The following is a 17555-nucleotide window of genomic DNA, read 5'->3' on the forward strand; positions in this document are numbered from 1 at the left end:
GGGCTTCATCAAGCGCTGGGCTGAGCAAACATGCTGGGCAAACAGGGCAGCGAGTAGATTGCACACGGCTGGGCCCACCTGGACTCTTGACTTTAGAGCATAGCTGTAAATTGCCTTCCTACATAACACATATATCCTGAAATTCCTCACAGGGGAGTCAAATTTAGCTCTGGGTGGATCATATGCTTCAGATGATTCACCACGAGAGAAGTTGAAAGGGGAAGGAGGAACCAAGGAGTCGAGTCTTAGGCCTCAGGTCACAGGTGAGTCAAGCAAAAGGCCTCAGCTCCTTGAAGGGCTGTGAGTGACCAACAGTGAAAGGGGTAGCCTCCCATTTGATGGTGTCCTGGGTAATGTGACCATCCAGGAACTCACCACAAGCTACAAGAATCGTTTGTCTACTGGAGAGACTACGAAGTCTCGTAAAGGGCCAGTTGGCAGGGAGAAGGCAATCACACTGTACACTTGGGCAGGGTCCCGGCTGCAGCCCAGCTCTCCCCTGAGAGGTGGGTCTCAGAGATGCCCTTGCCATCCCCCATTGGCCAGCATCAGTGAGCTGAGAGTGGGCCACTTCCTGGGTGAGCTTCGAGGCAATGCACAGTCATGAAATCTTAGCTCGTTGTCAAGGTGATGCCCACAGAGGACATGTGGAACAAGGATTGGCCAGGACATGTTGTCCAGGGTGATGCCTCAATCTTCCATGGAACCCAGACCATAGGAAGAGGTCATCCACTGGGGTATAGGATAGGACAGCTTTCCAAAGCATTCGAAGAATTAGAAGAAAAATTTCTTGGGGGGTGATTGGTGAATGGCTTCAAGGGCAAATGATCAGAGAATTAGAAGGGAAGGGTTAAGAAGTAACGATTAGGGGCTTCCCTGGTGGCACAGTGGTTAGGAATCCGCCTGCCAATGCAGGGGACACGGGTTTGAGCCCTGGTCCGGGAAGATCCCACATGCTGCAGAGCAACTAAGCCTGCGTGCCACAACTACTGAGCCCGTGTGCCACAACTACTGAAGCCCGCGCACCTAGAGCCCATGGTCCGCAACAAGAGAAGCCACCGCAATGAGAAGCCTGCACACCACAACAAAGAGTAGCCCCAGCTCGCCACAACTAGAGAAAGCCTGTGTGCAGCAATGAAGACCCAACGCAGCCAAAAATAAATAAATAAAATAAATAAATTTATTTAAAAAAAAAAAGGAAGTAACGATTATCAAATATCTACTATGCACCAGCTGTTTTATATGCAGTATCTCTCTTAATCCCGAAAAAATGCCGTAAAGGAAACGTGACCTCTCTGCATTTAAGTGAAGGAACAGATTGCGAGAAAGAGAGTGAACTGCCTACGAATGCTAGTAAGTGTCCAGGTTAGAATGCAAACCTGGCTCTTATTATTGGTAGAGCCTATGTTTTTCCCAATTAGACTAAAAGTCTAATTCAACAACAGCAATGTTCAATGCCTACTGTTTAATAAGGCATAGAGCTGGGCCTGTGGACACATGCAAATGTGAACAAGACACACAGTCCCTGCCTCACAGGCTAATGGGAGTCGCAAGACCTGTAATTATAATGGCTGAAAATATTCTAATAGCAGTTAAAATAGTCAATATTAGCAGCTCCTCAATCTCACCTTGCACCCTCCTCCCCTCAGTCACTAGGTCTGAGTAGACCAGCCTTGCTGGTCCGCACAAGCCCAGCTCAGCTCCACCCAAGAGTCTCTGTGTTTGCCCTGCCCTCTGCCTATCCTGACCTCCCCCAGCTCCAAGTCACTCTCTCAGAGTCCTTCCCTGATCTCCTTTGTCCCCTCCGCACACACACCCTCAGTCCCCTTCCTCGTTCTATTTTATTTTGCTGGCTTTATTTTCTTCCTAATACTTAAGTGCAGGTTTGAAGTCTTGTTGTCTGGCTTCTAAGTGTGTAATTTGGGACAAATCGCTAACTCCTTGACCTTCATTTTCTGTCTGTCAGCAGATAATAATTATACATAGCACAGAGGGTTTTTGTGAGGACCAAAGGGAATAATTAACGAAAATATTAGAGCACATAGAAACTGCTTAATACATGACAGCTATTATTGTTTTTATTTGTTTCTTGTGTTTCTTCCCCACAATGTGAGCTCCATGAAGGCAGGGACTTGGTCTGTTCACCATGGCATCCTCAGGGTCTGACACATAGTAGGCTCACAAGAATATTTATTGAATGAATAGCTAACTTTCTATGTGCCAGGTTGATCCCACTTAAGCTTCACAATCACTCCATGAGGGAAGAATCATTTACCATCCTCATTTTATAGACCAGAGCCAGGAAGGTTAAGTACATTTCCTAAGGCCACACAGGCAAGAAGGGTGAGCCAGGATTCAGAACAAAGAGCAAAGTGCAGTGAGAAAGGGAAAAGCAGAGGATGTTGGACACTCAAAGAAGAGGGAGAATTGGTTGTTTTGTGACCTTCAGTTTAGGTATCCATGAAAGGCTGGGTGCAAGCGGGATTTCTGAGCAGGCCTCTGAAGGATGGGCAGCAGGTATGGGTGGAAATTGAATAGAGGGCATTTCTGGAAGAGAAAAAATGAAGGAGGTAGAGCACAGCCCTGAAAACAGGAAAGTTCTGAGTATGTTTAAGAAACAGCAAATTGTCTGACTAGGATAGGAACGCCACAGGGAGTGGCCCATGAGTCACGCTAGCCCAGCCACTGCTGGAGTGAACGCAGATTTGTAAGGTGGTGCCTGGCTAGATGGGCTTGTGCAATGCCTGTCTCTTCTGCATCCAGACGTGGAGCCGGCAAGTCACCTCGGAGCGGACTTTGTGAAAATCACTTGAGTGAGCCCTTGTCCAGAGAAAGGGAGGAAGAGGGAGTTTTTCCTGTGCTCTAGCCAAGGCTGCTCCTCCCCGCCCCTTTGTCTGTAGAGCCCTGGTGCACTGGGGCCAGGAAAGGATGCGAGGCCATTCCCAAATGAACCCTTCTGGGAGGAAAGGGACCACAACAACACCCCTGTTGCCAGAGCGGAAGGGTAGAAGTAGATAGCCCTGACTATGGCCCAGCTAGCAGGGAAGGGCACTGGTGGCCCCAGAAGGAACTTGCCACAAGGTAAAGGGGGCCCTGGGCTGGGGTCCTGAGTTTAACACAAAGTTAAAGCAGTTGGGGTGGCACATGAAGACACAGGACACAGGGTCCCTCGGGCCCCAGCCTTCCGGACCCGTATTATGCTTTGGAAGCATCCACTGAGCACATGAGAGAGCTGAGTACTGTGGCCTTGAGTCCAGAGCACTGTCCTGCTACGATCAGAGCTGTGGGCACCATCAGACAGCGAGGATGGACTCCACAGCCGAATCGGTGATTCTAACGGCATGACAGAGCGCTCCAGGCCTCTCTCTGCTCTGATTTGGAAACAGTATTGATAGTCACCTGTGATTTGGGGCTAATTTTGAAGGAGATAAGCTTCAAAGGAGGATATCAGACTTTCTTCTACTAAGAACAGACGAGCTAGAACAACTAACTGGAAAAAAAAGAGGTTGAGATGTGATTACAGTTGTTTTCCAGGAATGAGCAAAGATGTCCTCCAGCAACATCCGGCAGCAATGAGGCAGGTGGCTGGTACGATGCAATGTGGGAGAAGAGGGAGGCGCCTGAGAGAACGGTCACCCAACACAGGCTGCGTCAGGTGGGACCCCGGTGTCGGGGGTGGGGGGGCGGCAGCGTGAGGCCAGCAGGAAGGAGCATGAAAGCAGCCTGGGGCCACGGAAGACACACTCTGTCTACATCCGGGGCCCGCCCTGGCCTCAGCTTGTCCCCATCTTCCACTGCAAAGGTTATAGAGATACTTAGAGCAGACCTAAACTACCACACAAGCAATGTAATTTTTATATAAGTCAGACTCTCCTAACACAAATTAGCTGGAAAGGTTGTGAGATTGCATTCCATGAAGATATAAGAAGAAGAAGAAGTGATTCTCACTGGTCATCAGGAAAGGTACTGGGTAGGGCAGTGGTTGTCAAACATTTTCAGTCACGGAAATCTTTATTAGAATAAAAGCTTACACAGAACCTCAATATTTAGACTAGAGAAAGATGAGCAGTTTGGAGAGAACAAGCAGCAAGATCCACTGAGCCTTGAATACAAGACCTTCCGTTGTGCTTCCCCCCCACCCACTATGTTGGTCCTGAGGGGTCTCCTAGGAATATCTAGGACTGTGTAACATACAGTTTAGAAACTGCTAGGATAGGAGATGTGGTCTGGTGAAATAGACCCTAAGGCTAAGTCCCCTCTTTCTTGTGAATCTTGGCTTTTAACACAGGTTCCTGGACCACAGCCACCCCTAGAATAGAAGAGGGGGTCCCTGTCCTTGGCTGAGATCACTGGCCCAACTAGAGTAATGGGTCACAAGTCTCCTGTGTGCCCCTCTCAGGCCGCTTGCTAATGTCCGTATGAGCACGTCCACAAGGGTTCATTGATGCCAGTGTTCCAAGGCTCTGCCATTTCTTGGCATTGGTTCCCAGGCTGCATAACACCCATCAGTGATGGGCAAACTTAAGTGGCATGGCTCCCACCGCTAACACCTCCTCAGCCAAGCTCATTTTGAACCACCTCCAAAGCATCCTCAGAGAGGAGTGCCTCTTCAGAGTCCCACGGTGCCAAGTGCCATAGATGCCATCACAAGGGTGACAGGAGAGCCAGGCTCTGCCCATGGAATAACCAGAGATGAAGGTGACAGACACCAGCCCAGACCCCAAATGACAAGGCCCAGATGAAGGACCCATAACCCCATACTCACTGTGGCTTGCTCAGCATCAACTCTCCAGAGCCTGGCACAGGAGTTGGGACATGTAGATGCTCAGCAGTTGCTTTGTTGAATGAGTAAAAACCCTGAGTCAGGAGACTAGGATTTGCTCTGGCTGTGTCACCAGTGAATGTGTGACTTAGGACAAGTCATTTCTCCTCGTTGGACCTCACTTGCCCAATTATAACATGGACAATCATAAAACCATATAAGTTGCTCTGTGTGCTACGAGTTTCTGAAGAAAAGTTTTTCACTAAAAAATGAACATCTTAACTCCTTAGGAATCCATTCACTTTTGTTATTTGGGTGTACATTTGGATTCTGCATACATTTATTTGAAAAAAAAAGTGGGGTAGATCTTATTTTTAAAAGGTTGCAAACTACCCAATCAGACGATCTATAAGGATTCCATCAAGTGTTGATATTTTTTGTAACTTAATTTCCTGAATTATTCATTGCCTATTCCAAAGGGACGATGAGGTCAAACTGAAAAAAGTAAATTCAGTGTCCTCTTAGTTCTACCTCCAGATAAAATTGGGGGAGAGATGAAGGTAGGTTCCCATGTCCTCAGCACAGCCTCATTCTGACGTCACTGCCCTTGGACACTATTGTGCTAAGCCAGTGAACAGCTGGAGCACAATCCTGGCTCACGCCTCCCACCAAATCTGTTTTCTCATCGTATCCCCCTCAGAACCTGTTATGTCAACTCATCTGCTACAGAGCTACGCTAATGCCTTAGGATTAACAGGCTGAAAGGGACCATACAGTCACCTACTAACCTACTTGGTAACCAAGGCCCAGAGCATGAGAATGATTTGCCAAAGACCAGAAGCTAAACTCAGCTTTCCCAGTTCCCAGGCCAGGGCTCATCCCACTAAACAGTAGATCTCACCACTGACTGTGCATGACGATCGTCTGGAGGGCTTTGTAAAGGGCTGTACTCAGGCTCCACCCCCAGGGAATCAGATTTAATTTGTCTGGAGTGAGGTCCAGGAATCACTAATTTTTTAAAGATTTTTATCAAAGTATAACATATATAAAGAAAAGTGAATCAATTATAAATGTATGTGTTAATGAATTTTCACAAACACCCATGAACCCAGACCCCCAGACCAAGAAACAGAAGCTCTCTAGCACATAAAACTCCAACCAAAGATAATTGCTATCCTGATTTCCAGCACACAGATGACTTTTGCCAGCTTTTGTATTTTGTGTAAATGAAATATACAGAATATTCTTTTTCGTGTCTGATTTCTTTTGCTCAGAATTATGCTTATAAGATTCATCCACATTGCTTGCTATGGTTGTAGTTTGTTCATTCTCATGCAATATAGTATTGCATTTTGTGAATATACTTCAGTTGGTGATCCAGTCTACTGCTGATGGACATTTGGGTAGTTTCCAGTTTGGGGCTATTATAAACAATGTACATTCTAGCACATATCTTTTGCTGAACACGAATGTACATTTCTTTTGAGTATATACTTAAGAATGGAATTGCTGGATCATTGGATATGCCTATGTCCAGCTTAGTTACTGTGAGACAGTTGTCTAAAGTGATTTATCAATATATACCCCCTCCCTAAATTGTATGAGTTGTTCCACTTCTTCACCCATACTTGGTATCATCAATTTTACTGTGTGGTCATCCTGCTGGGTGTGTGAGGGTATTACATTCTTTTAAGTTCCCCCAGTGATTCTAAAGGACAGAAAAGGATCAGAACCCCCGCTTTATCCCTACCCTCATGACCACTTGGGACTTTTATTATCTAACTCAGTGCTTCTATGATATTCTACAAGCCAACCTAAAATGTCAGGCCAGGCCACTAAAATTAAAAAAAAAACTTTTTTAAGCTCTCCCTAATTTGTACAAAAAACAAATTGGTGGATAAACCTTTACGTAAATTTAAGTTTTTCAGTAAATGTTTCTTATATTTTTGGTACCCATTGCTGCTTCCCACTAGCGAATGCTAGCAATCAACAAAATAAACAAGTGAGAAATGAAACAATAACCTCTTCCAATCCCTCACATGGAATTCTCTAATATGTAATTTGAAATTTTTTTTGGTAACCACAAGCATTTCCTGCTAAGTATACAAGTTTCTCTGTGCTAAAGAGCCCTTAATGTTCTTCACCCTTCTCTTTAGAATTCCATCTTCCTCACAGAGGAAAATGCAACCCCATGTACCACATAATCCTCTCCCAACTCCAAGTAACTGCACCAAGTGTAAACCCCTGACTCCAGTTGCTCCAGTCAGACTCTCTCTTTCAGGAATTAGGAAGTAAGACTTAAAGGATGAGTTGGTTATTTGGAGCCATACAGTTATGTGAACTTGAAACCAAAATTGGCACCAAGTTACTTGAAAGCCACATAAAAGCTGGTGTGACACCAGCATGAGCAGAACTTAAGAGTTTATACCAACAAGAGAGCTTGAGAGGGAAATCAAATACGGGTGCACAAAATAATTTCAGTTACAAAAATCCAATTTATTTTAGCTCTCTGGTACCATGGCAGGATTAAGGGAGATGGATGTCAACCAATTCTTATCATTAAATCAGAAAGGCATGGAGCCTGAAATAGAGGACCAGACTCAAGAAAAAATCTCTTAGCATGTTAAGAAGAGTGATCCTGAAAATGTCCTCTTGCATAAGGGATGATAAATGGAAATTAATGGTTCAGACCCCACTGATGCTAAATTAACATGTATTACATATCATTGATTTTGGTATTTGATATCATTAAATATCAAATATCATGATTCTGTCATTTGCTGTGCTGTCTTTATGATCTATTTTAATGAACATAAGGTGATTCATAAGCTTTCATCAGCTAATCTATAATCATTGTCCGTTTAGTATAATTTTCTTGTACAGTTCTAAATCATTCTAATATGAATTCTCCAATCACATGGCTATTTGGTACTAGACCTCCAAAGTTGGAGATGAACTACTGGATTAACAGCAAAGTTATGAGGAAATCAGCAATGTTTCACTTAACAGATTATTGGTTTATTTTTGATTTATTTATTTATTTATTTTTGGCTGTGTTGGGTCTTCGTTTCTGTGCGAGGGCTTTCTCCAGTTGCGGCAAGTGGGGGCCACTCTTCATCGCAGTACGCGGACCTCTCATTATCGCGGCCTCTCTTGTTGGCGGAGCACAGGCTCCAGACGCGCAGGCTCAGTAGTTGTGGCTCACGGGCCTAGTTGCTCCGCGGCATGTGGGATCTTCCCAGACCAGGGCTCGGACCCGTGTCCCCTGCACTGGCAGGCAGATTCTCAACCACTGCGCCACCAGGGAAGCCCTATTGGTTTATTTTTGATAAGTGTCTCTGTCAGTTACAATAGGCTAGGTTTCGCTGTGGTAACGAAACTCCGACATATTAATGGCTTAAACAAACAAAGATCTATTTCTTGTTCACACCACCTTGGCCGTAGGTTGACAGAGGCATACGACTCATAGCAGCCCCAGGACCCTGGTGAACAGAGGCTCCATCTCAGCCTGGACTTCTACGAAGACTGCACCACAGAGAAGGGAATAAGGAGAGTCATACACTGATTTTAAACGCTTCCATTCACATTTATTTGGCCAAAATACGGTACACGGCCATGCCTATGAAAAGAAATGGAGAAGTAAAAGCTCACCATGGGCCTGGAAAGAGAACCAGAATATGTGCGACTAGGCTTAACAACTAACGCAATGTGTGGGATTACATTGTTATACTGTGTGCTTTTTTTTCTTTCAGGTTTATTGAGAGATAATTGACATACAGCACTGTGTAAGTTTAAGGTGTGCAGCATCGTGATTTGACTTACGTACATCATGAAATGATTATCACAATAAGTTTAGTGAATATCCATCATCTCATATAGACACAAAATAAAAGAAGAAAAAAAGTTTTTTCCTTTTGATGAGAACTCTTTGGATTTACTCTTAACTTTAAAAAAAAAAAATCTTATACAATTTTTAAAGGTTACTTTCCACTTAACAATTATTACAAAATGTAGGCTGTATTCCCCACATTGTACAATACATCCTTGAGTCTATCTTTCACCCAGTAGCTTGTACCTCCCCCTCCCCTATCCCTATATTGCCCCTCCCCACTGGCAACCACTAGTTTGTTCTCTGTATCTTATACTGTATGCTTGTAATACAGCTAGCTGTTCTGCTGGTAAAGTTGCTTTTCATTTGTATGATGGAATTAAGTCAATAATTCACAGGGTTCCCCAGGTACACTGGCACCTGAGTTTATTTAAAAGCTGCTGGCCTAACCCATGGTGGGAATTTCAGTTAGATGGGAAGCTATTGGGAGTTGACTGAGGCCCACATGTGTCACATCCCACAGGCAACCTTGCCCACCAAACCTCAGGCCAGTCCTCTTTACAGAGCCTGCTGTGAGTGGAATATTGTAAATCTGGCCTCTAGTTTGGGTTTTGGTGGGGATGGAACTGGGGAAATGGAGCAAAATGAATGGGCCACTCTGAGGGAAAAGAATCCAGCCTAGTGCTTGGGTTCTGTTTGACCTACAGCACCCTAGGTACCCCGACAGCTGGGGGAGGTGAATACCGCAATGTAATGTCATGAACAGTTTCTAAGGCTCAAAAAGCCACATTCCTTTTCTGAGCTGTCAGATGAGGTGGTTGGAAAACAACATTTTTTAGTATAAAACCCTTTCCAGAAATGTCATAGTCAGAATCCCAATGTATAAAATAGATACAAATTGGCGCTAAAGAAGGGGTGAAGGACCAGCCCCACATCCCCTTAGACCTATCAGCAAAAGGCAGTCCCTGAACCAACTTCATGTAGAACTTTTAGCGCTCCAGGGAACATGACATTAAAATGCCATGATTATGTAGCCTCTAAGATCCTTTCCTGTGACTCTGTTGTTCTAGCTTTGATGCCAGCACTTCCTGGTTGGAATCTAAAGAAACATCCAGCACTCACAGCCACCTTCCCTGGGCCCTCACTCCTCAAGCCCCAAATGGCCCTCCCTGGCCCACTCCCCAGGCCTTGACAACCGTTATTATTGCAGCCCCAAAGCTCTGTGCCCAGAACTGCCAACAACGCTGACATCTTCTGCCTCTGTTAGGGAGAGGGCAAGCCGTGCCCGTGATTGAGAAATCTCACAAGCCCAAGCCCTCTGTTTCTTACCCGGGCTCCATTTCCTCTTCTCTCCTCATCAAGTGCGGCTTTTTCATCATCCCAGTGCCACAAGGGTTGGCAAATTGCAGAGGAAGGAGGCTGTCATGCCACCAAGAACCCCTTGGTAGTTCTCCAGGTCATTAACAGGACTCCCAGAGACACTGGGAACGCCTTTGGAATGTTAAACAAAGAGGCTTTTGTTCTGGCTGCCTCGATGCACAAAGAAGGGCTGGCCTTGCCTTGAGTGGGTGGGTGTGTCTGAACATCCCTTGGCCACCACAGCCCCAGGCCTTCCCTTGACCTGCTGGTTGGTCACCTGTCAGGGTGTTTCTGGTGGACAAAGGACAAGACTCATTTTAAGACTCTTATAACAACTAGAACACCCTTTCCAGTCATCAGTCTGTGAAATGTTGTACTATTTGCCAATAAGCCCTGTCTTTATCTAGGTCATTTGCTTTGTCTTGAGCTGAGCCATTCTCTAGCTGCTTGCCCCTCAAAGAGTGGTCTGGATCCATAAGCATCGCCTGGGAACTTGCTAGAAATTCAGAATCTCAGGCCCTACTCCAGACCAACTGGATCAGAACTCTCATTTTAACAAGATCCCCAGGTCACTAATCTAGTCTAGGAAACTCTACAAGTGTGAGCAACTTGGTCAATGGTGACATCCCAGCTGTCTCGGAGAGGCACCCCGTGTGTCACAGAGACCACTGGTCCAGGAGTCTGGAGACCTGGCTTCCAGGTCTGCCTTGGCCACTGCCTCACTGAGTGGCCTTGGCCAAGTCACTTATCCCCTCTGGGATTTTGGATGAACTGGGCTCCTGACTCCAAGTGCCTGCTCTGAGGACAGAAAACAGAAAGGCGAGCTCTCTCCTGGATGCCGATAACAAGGTGTTATTGCCAAACACTTAACAGATCATCGTCCCCAAGATCTAATGACTACCAAAAAAGAGGAGCTTCATGGGCTTCCCTGGTGGCGCAGCGGTTGAGAATCTGCCTGCCAATGCAGGGGACACGGGTTCGAGCCCTGGTCTGGGGAGATCCCACATGCCGCAGAGCAACTAGGCCCGTGAGCCACAACTACTGAGTCTGCGCGTCTGGAGCCTGTGCTTCACAACAGGAGAGGCCGCGACAGTGAGAGGCCCACGCACCGCGATGAACAGTGGCCCCCGCTTGCTGCAACTAGAGAAAGCCCTCGCACAGAAACGAAGACCCAACACAGCCAAAAATAAATATAAATCAATAAAAATTAAAAAAAAAATAAGTAGCTACTTGTTACGGGCAGCTAAGAAAGGGCTGAAATCAAGAGGTTGCACTGCAGATCAAGAAAGCATCCTTTAAAAAAAAAAAAAAAAAAGAGGAGCTTCAGAGGGCTATCACTGTCTTTTTGTTTTATTAACTGTCCCTCAGCATTTCATTGTTTTATTCCATGCAGTGTCTCTCTATGGCAACTCACTTCATTCAGTTAACTTGGGGGGATGGGGGGGGAGGAGGGGTCCTTTTTGTAACCTCTTTGCACTTGAGTTCTCCCAGCTTCCAAAATAGGAATAATCATACCTGCCCTGCCTATCCTATAGGACTGTAGTGAGGATCTGCTGAGAAAGCACCTTGAAAAGTATGACGGGCTAACACACAATGCAAGTGGAAAGCCTTTCTGGGAAGGCCTTTTGTAATGTGAATTTTTTTAAACCTTTAAAATATGGACACCCCTCCCAGCACATCATCTGCTAGGCATTGACCCTCGGGAGAAAACGCTATTAATCACGCTATTAATGCTATTAATAGCATTGTGAGTAATAGTGAAAAATTGTACATAACCCAGATGCCCAATGACAGGGAACTAGTTAAACTAGTATGTGGTGGTACGCCCAAAACAGAATTCCGTGAGCCATTGAAAACAATGCTGAAGACAAGTACTGAAAGATGTGGAAAGCTGTTGGTGATTTCGCACTGATGAATGAAAATATACTGAAGACTATAGTATGGAGTATGATGACATTTCATTTTAAAAATAAAGTATGTAAATGCATAGGAAAATGACTGAAAGCACACACGTTGTCTGTGAACGCTGGTGCACTCTGATTGTGGGTGGGTTTACGTTCCTCATTTTGTTTATCTGTATTTTCCATAGTGAAGGTGCATTACAAAAGGAAAAAGTGTTTCTTTAGAAAGAAAGGCAGAGCATTCCTTACAAATTAGCTTCTAATTTGTACTCATCAGTAGAGAAAGCCCCCTGCGGCTGGGGGAGAGGGACCCAAAGGACGGGGTTCCATGTTGGCCACATTGCTGTCCTCACACCCACCAGGTGAGCAGACTTGGACACCCCAAAGCACCTGCAGCGGGTTGAGGAGAGCTACCTCTTGCATTCAGGGACTCAGAGGGGAGGGGGAACTAGGAAGGAAATCAGAAATTCTTCCTGGAGGACAGAAACGGAAACTCGCAGCCCTGCCAAAAGAAGGGCAGCAGAGGTAGATGGTGTGCCTCCTGCAGGGCCAGCAATCCAAAGCTCCACTCTAGAGCCAGGCCAGGGGAGTCCGGGCAGCGTCTGTCCTGTCTCCTTCAGCTGGAAGCAGGGGGCCAATTCACTTGCCAGGTGATTTGTTTTCAAGAGGAAAGAGGACTTTGATTCTACGATTCTTCCCTTTGAGTTCATTGAAAGTAGGTTTGTCTTTCTCATTTAAAATCACTCCATCAGGTAGTGAGGTGGATGGACGTAGAGTCTGTCATACAGAGTGAAGTAAGTCAGAAAGAGAAAAACGAATACTGTACGCTAACACATATATATGGAATCTAAAAAAAAAAATGGTTCTGAAGAACCTGGGGGCAGGACAGGAATAAAGACGTAGAGAATGGACTTGAGGACACAGGGAGCGAGAGGGGTAAGCTGGGACGAAGTGAGAGAGTGGCATGGACTTATATATACTACCAAATGTAAAATAGATAGCTAGTGGGAAGCAGCCATTGTGACCACCTAGAGGTGTGGGATAAGGAGGGTGGGAGGGAGACGCAAGAGGGAAGAGATATGGGGATATATGTATATGTGTAGCTGATTCACTTTGTTATAAAGCAGAAACTAACACACCATTGTAAATCAATTATACTCCAATAAAGATGTTAAAAATAAAAAAAAAAATCACTCCATCTGGAACAGAAGAGAACTAACAGTGATGGGAGCCCACTTTGTCTTGTCCGTTATAAATAATAGTGGTGGCAGTGATAGTAACGGCAGTGGTTCTGGTAGCAGTAAGAGCAATAATTTGTGCCAGGTATTTTGCCTGTATGATTTTATTTAAATCTTCATAACAAGCCTGTGAGGTTGGTAGTATTATTGGCTTGGCCAAAAATTTCGTTCGGGTTTTTCATAACATCTTACGGAAAAAACCTGAACAAACTTTTTGGCCAACCCAATACAAAGGAAGAAACCAAGGCTCAGAGCAAATAACTGGCCCAGAGTCACCCAGTGAGTAAGGGCTGGAAGCTGGATTCCAACTAGGTTTGTGAACTCCAGATAGCCTTCTTTCTAACATTACACAGTAGAAAAGTAAAGTGTTACCAGTCCCAGTTTTATTTAAGTTGGTTCTAGAATTGTCTGCAATAGTCCAATTATACTCAACAAACTCAGGATGCTTTTTTTTTTTTTAATTCAGTCTCTTCTTACGTCAATAGTTAATGAAACTCAAAATATTTTCTCTCCACTAAAGAGCCACTTCACTTTCCAGGAGATATTATTCTTCCACCTGGATAATGTACCAGCCAGCATTCCCTGATTTGGCTATCACCGAGTGGGAAGTTTTCCCTGGTCTCTCCCCTGATAGTACACTATTTGCTGATGTGCAGAATTTGCTATAAGACTGGTCCTCTCCAACTCTATCCAAGAGCATTGAGTTAGAAAACGATGGAAAGAAATTTATTTCTCAGCTTTTATATAGAGTGATTTGATGTCCTTTTTTTCCCCAGGGATGAAACTGTGACTAAGCAAGTTGAAAGACATTATATAGCAGAAACAGTCTGCAGTGGCCTAGGTAATGTGAACAAAACTGCATGTCCAGGAAACTTCCACCTCTGCTGAGCCAGAAATGTGGGGCTTGTCAGGGGATTAGGAGAGAGGTGTCTCCCAAAAGCTAAAGTCCTTATACAGAAACTCCCAGTATCTAAGAAGGTACTTATTAATTCAGTGTATTCATCCATTAGGTGCCTTCTGTGTTCCAGGCATAGTTCTTGGCACTGGTAATTCAATAGGAAGCATATTAGACAGAGTCTATACACTTATGGAGCTTAGAGAGAAAGAGGAATGCATCAGGAATATTCTCAGCTACAAGTAACAGAAAATCCAGTAAGCAGTACCTTTTTAAAAAGTGGAGTAATTTTTCTCCATAAAAAGGTCTTCAGCAGCTCAACAATACCATCAAAGTCCCTGTGTGTTCCCTTCCTTCCACCCCAAATCTTCAGCACGGTGGCTTTTTGTTCATCACCATGTCTCAAGACGGCAGCCACAACTCTAGATATTATATCTATTTTTAAGGCAAAAAGAGAGGGTAGAGTCAACCATATCTGATTATTTTATTCAGAATGCAAAGGCTTTCCAGGATGTCCCTCAGCTGATCTTTGCTTAGATTCCATCGGCCAAAATGATTACTTGAACCAGCCCTAGCTGTAAGGGAGACTGGAAATGTATCTGGCGAATGGAATTACAGTGAAGGACTTTGACTAATCATGACTCAACTTCTGAGACTAGGCCATTGCCATCCTAAACAAAACCAGGGTAATCAGAAGAACTAAACAAAACCATGGCATATGGGAAGAGGGGAGGCATGGCAGGTAGCTGACTAAAACTGTCACAGCGAGTAAGATTCAAACCAACATGGGGAGACCCCATCAGAGATTAATGTCTAAGGCTACAAACACTTGGCCAGCCAAGCTGTACATCAGGCTGAAGACATACCTTGGGATCCCAGCTACACTTTGCTCAGCAGGGAGTATAGAACCAGGGCCAGAAGCAGCAACAGCTTCTGTGGAATCAGTGGTGACAATGTTGTATGTTAGTATTCTTGTGTGAACTACTGTCTACATGTGTCCTGGGCTTATAACCTATCTGATTACTTGGATCTAGAGGTGTCTTTTCTCTCTGCTATTACTGCTAATTCCTTGGAATTAGATACCTAGAAGCTTCTTCTTAGACTATGGATCTCTAAGTGCCCCTTTCTTTACTTAGGCACTTGTTCTCTGCAAAGAAAGAAATATCAACCTAAATTCACACCAAATGGGGAATGGTTAAAAAAAACTGATATATCTTTACAATGAAATACCATAGGCAATTAGAGAGAATGATGCAATTCTGTGTGTGCTGATGTGGAAAGATCTCCAAGGTGTTTTGTTAGATGAAAAAAAGCAAATTGTAAGACAACACCTGTAGCATGATAACATGCATATCTCAGATAACTTCCGTGGTGTCTGTAAAATATGTCCATAAATGCTGTGATACAACTCCCTCCAATCCCTCTCCCCTTGAGTGTGGCTTGTGTTCAAAGATTCACTTCAAATGAATAGAATGAAGCAGAAGAAGTGGTACATGACTTCAGAGATGAAGTTATAAAAAATACCATGGCTTCCACCTCCTCATGTTATCTTAGATTGCTCACTCTGAGGGAAGTTAGTTGCCAGTCATAAGGACACTCAAGCAGCCTATGGAGATATCCATGTGACAAGAAACTGAAGCCTCCTGCCAATAGCCATATGCGCGGGCCATCTTGGAAGAAGGTCCTACACACCCAGTCTAGGCTTCAGATGATTGCAGCCCCTGCCAACATCCAAACCCACAAGAGACCTGAGCTAGAACCACCCAGATAAGCTGCTCCTGAATTCCTGACCCATAGAAACCGTGAGATAATAAATGTTTGCTATTGCAAGCCACTAAATTTTAGTGTAATTTGTTATGCCATGATAGATAATTAATAATGACCCCCTTATTTGCATAAGTTATAATAAGACAAGTCCTTATTCTGTGTTAGTCACCATTTTAAAAGCATCAACATTTAATCCTCACAACAACCCTCTAAAGTAGAGACCAATGTTATCCTTTTTTTCTAAGAGGAAACCAAGGCACAGAAGAGCAAAGTAATTTGCCCAATAATGTACAGCTCTCTGAACCAAGGCAATCTTAGAGTGACTACTTGTAACCTTATATACTATACTATAATATACTATACTATAATGTGTGTGTGTGTTGTGTTGCAGGTCTTTTGGTGTGGTGTGTGGTGTGCACATAGAAAAAGTATGGAAGATACATATAAAACTGTTGACCACAGTTACTCCTAGGGACAGAGGCAGAATTGGAGAGAGAGAAGGAAAAAGGGAAATTCTCATTTTTTCTCAACCAACTTCTATACTGTTTGAAGTTTTTTACAATAAAAATGTTATAATGAGGGCTTCCCTGGTGGCGCAGTGGTTGAGAATCTGCCTGCCAATGCAGGGGACACGGGTTCGAGCCCTGGTCTGGGAAGATCCCACATGCCGCGGAGCAACTGGGCCCGTGAGCCACAACTACTGAGCCTGCGCCTCTGGAGCCTGTGCTCCGCAACGAGAGAGGCCACAACAGTGAGAGGCCCGCGCACCGCAATGAAGAGTGGCCCCCGCTTGCCACAACTGGAGAAAGCCCTCGCACAGAAACGAAGACCCAACACAGCTAAAAATTAATTAATTAATTAATTAATTAATTAATTAAAAAAATAAATAAAAAAATAAAAATAAAAATGTTATAATGAAATATTAGTGTAAATAAAAATTTAACTGAGCTGGCTAACAGATGTATGCTGTTCAGAGAAATGAAGTGCTGGGGTAAGAATGGGCACATGTGACCAAATACAAGTCATCAGCCATGGATCTGCTTAGGAGTGACTCAGATTGGCACTTGCTGTGAATTTGCAGGGGGACGGGAGCACCCTCAGCCCCCCTTCCCCTCCAGCCCCTCCAGCCCAGGGCCTCCCCCTTTTCCCACAGTCCATGAGGCAGGTAGAAGGTGTGCCCTCCCTGATCCAAAGAATTCTCTCAAGACATGCCCAGAAGTCCTGCCACCTCCTCCACAGCTGCTCACGTGCTCATCAAGGTGTGTGACATGTGATGTCTTATCTGGAGACCACAAGTGGGACAGTTGGCCAGGAGCCAGGGAACCTATTCTCAGTCTGGGCCTGAACCTGGTTCAGGAATAGACTCTGAGAGCAGAGTTGTGACTGGGGAGGATTGTGCAGCCGGTGTGCTCCCTTGTCACTGTGGGCAAGATATATTTAGCATCTGACCTGTGCCAGAGCTGTCACTAGGACCTCACTGCCTTGGTAACTCCAGGGCACTGGTCACAACCTAATCCCATCTATTTTTATAAACTCAGTTTGTGGAGTAGTGATAAGTCTTATCTTTCTGATGCAAGACAGGATCAGATGGGCCTGCCCCAGTGGCCTGTTGGAGTCTGTGCACCAGGTGACGAATGGCCTTGAGCTTCTCATATGTGAAAAGACATACCACCACCTACCCCCCTCCCTGATGGCTGCAATGGGGTAGGAGTTTCAGCCAGCTTTAGAAACAGGGCTGTCACTCATGAGTGCCAGACACCTGATGAAAATGCCCATGAAGAAGGCTTCTTCCTCACCCCTAAAG

General features: G+C 44.8%; 1 long non-coding RNA gene across 1 annotated transcript; it reads right to left on the bottom strand.

The window, feature by feature from the left end:
• Positions 1-1191: 1191 nt before the first annotated feature.
• On the bottom strand, positions 1192-16324 carry LOC309604727. The gene is made up of 2 exons (XR_014231023.1): positions 9921-16324; positions 1192-8381 (listed from the first exon to the last, which is right to left on the bottom strand). It is a non-coding gene; the product is annotated as an uncharacterized lncRNA (long non-coding RNA).
• Between the last annotated feature and the right edge of the window lie 1231 nt (positions 16325-17555).

Source organism: Balaenoptera borealis (genome assembly GCF_965194805.1).
Source record: "Balaenoptera borealis genome assembly, chromosome: 10".
Lineage (NCBI taxonomy): Eukaryota > Metazoa > Chordata > Mammalia > Artiodactyla > Balaenopteridae > Balaenoptera > Balaenoptera borealis.